The 2,249-nt window shown below is 48.0% G+C and overlaps 1 long non-coding RNA gene across 1 annotated transcript; it reads right to left on the bottom strand.

Moving 5' to 3' along the window:
• Window positions 1-487: 487 nt before the first annotated feature.
• Window positions 488-1,530, bottom strand: LOC109271598 (uncharacterized). Its single transcript, XR_002082032.2, has 3 exons — window positions 1,381-1,530; window positions 1,137-1,244; window positions 488-1,052 (listed from the first exon to the last, which is right to left on the bottom strand). It is a non-coding gene; the product is annotated as an uncharacterized LOC109271598 (long non-coding RNA).
• Between the last annotated feature and the right edge of the window lie 719 nt (window positions 1,531-2,249).

The following is a 2,249-nucleotide window of genomic DNA, read 5'->3' as shown; positions in this document are numbered from 1 at the left end:
CAACAGCAGCAAAACCCTTCCAATGCCCAGGAACAAATCTAACGAAAAATGTGCAAGACTCCTACACTGAAACTGTAAGACATTATGGAGAGAATTTAAGGTCTTAAATAAGTGGAGAGATATACCATGTTCACGAATGGGAAGACTCATATTTTAATGATACCACCTCTCACCAAACAGATATATAGATTCAATACAATTCCAGTCAAAATTCCACCAGGTTGATGGTTTATTGAAACTGAACTCAGGTAGTTCAGTCCATGGCCCACTGGAACTGGACACTAGAGGAAAAAAAAAATCCAAATGTCACAGTGTACCCTGTGCCCAGGGTTATGGGCAGCCATAACTGAAAAATCATTAACACCCTCAATTATAAGACCAGGACCCTGGAAAACCCAACTGGGAGTAGAATGAGAAGATAAAATATATTCTCAATTCAAACAGACGATTACCATGCTTTCAGTAGACACAAGAGAAAGAACCATAATTGACTAAATACATTTTTATTTAAATAAGAATGGTAGAGAGGACTGGCATTTGTCACCCTGCACAAGTAATATCATTGGGGATGTGGCTTCCTGGCTGGGGAGATGGCTCCCTTCCCAGGGGACATAGTGTGCAGTGAGTCCCTTGGCAAGGACTTGGCGAGTGGGGCAAGAAATCCCTGGGGCCACACGCCCATGGGTATCAGCTTGCGTGACTTGCCTTTGCAAGAAATTCTTGACCCACCCCAAGATAGCAGCTGGGCCTTGGCCTTGGTCTTGGCCTTGGGCTCTGGAGAACTCTGGGAGAGTTGAGGCCTGAAGATAACCACCGGAGGAGACTGCTGCTTCCTCCCTACTGACAATTTAGGGAGTACCTGAGAGGTTGGGCGGGAAACTGGAGAGGGCCGGGGGTGTAGCACTGCCTTGGTCCTCACGCTGCACCCACAGAGGCAGGGCTCAGAGACATGGGGCACAGAGAAGCAGAGCTTGGTCCCCGATGAGTTAGAGGGCAGAGACTGAGGGCTTCCCTCTGCCTCCCACCTTGATCCCTTGGGGCTCCTGGCTTTCCTAAAGGAGGGGAAATTCAGATCAGTTGAAAAGAGAAATAAAGAAAATGCCACGACAACCTCCCTGTCCCAATGCAATACTCACCCTGCCTCTTTCCGAAGGAAGTTGTCTTCCTCCAGGAGCAAGGACTTAGACATGGATTTTACAAAAGGATGTCTCTTCATTTTCTCTAAAATGAAGAGAAATTGGGAGCTGGGGTGGGAGGGAGTGAAATATCAGTGAGTCAGAGGAGTTTTCTGGGAAGGGAGAGGAGGGTAAAGGACAAGGAGGAGAGGATTCAGCCTGGGAGATTAGAACATCCCACAAAACCCTCTCTCCCAACACACACCTCTAGTAGGGGAATTGGTCAGACTGACTCTTTTATACAGTCTGGGCTGGAAACTGGAATGTGAGAGAGGGGACAAGAGGAAAGATGTAATTGAAGACAAGGGGGAGTTCTCTTTTCCACCTCTTGCAGTGTCTTTTTGAATCCATGGAAGTCCACTTAATACACATCACTGAAGGCGCCTGTCCCTACTATGATGTCACAGATGGGTTGCAGCTAGTCAATCCCAAAGACCCCCATGTTGAGTCGCTGAGTTGTGGACCTCTCCATGGAGCCTAGAAGGCCCTGCCTGCCTCTTCCTTTGGTAGTACACTAACAGCATCAGTTCTGGGAACATGTCAGGCTTTTTCATCACTCCAGTTACCATGTGCCCAGAACTGTAGGACCTTTCATGGAGAATACAGCACTCTTCCTGACCTCACAGAGCCTGCAGCCTAGCTGGGGAGAAGCACACACAGGACACCATGTGAATACCACTGGCGATTACCCCCCATCTGCTGGATTGAATGTGTTGACACCAAGAACTAATACGGTCCACTCCACAGGCTGGTTGGTCCAGAAAGCTTTCTGCTGGCGGAGGAAGAGTGGAGTTGGGCTTAAGAATGCATGAGTTTGGGTCAAGGAACCAGGAAAGAGTAGCTGGAACAAATGTAAAGTAGGATCAGGAATCAGAAGACCACTTGGCTGGGGTAAGGGATTCACATTTGAGAGAACCAGGCAAAAAGAGGGCTGGAAAAGCAGTGGGAGGGTCTTAGGTTCCAAGGAGAGAGAATTTATGGCTTACTGAGGGTAATGGAAAGCCCCTGGAGATGAGCTAGAGAATTATATCAGCCAGGGTCCCCACAGGAAAGAGACGACACATTCAAGTTTGA

Source organism: Panthera pardus, unplaced genomic scaffold, assembly GCF_024362965.1.
Source record: "Panthera pardus isolate Hobbes unplaced genomic scaffold, ASM2436296v1 HiC_scaffold_17, whole genome shotgun sequence".
Classification (NCBI taxonomy): domain Eukaryota; kingdom Metazoa; phylum Chordata; class Mammalia; order Carnivora; family Felidae; genus Panthera; species Panthera pardus.
The sequence above is the reverse complement of the archived record's forward strand: the minus strand, read 5'-3'. Positions and strand labels throughout refer to the sequence as shown.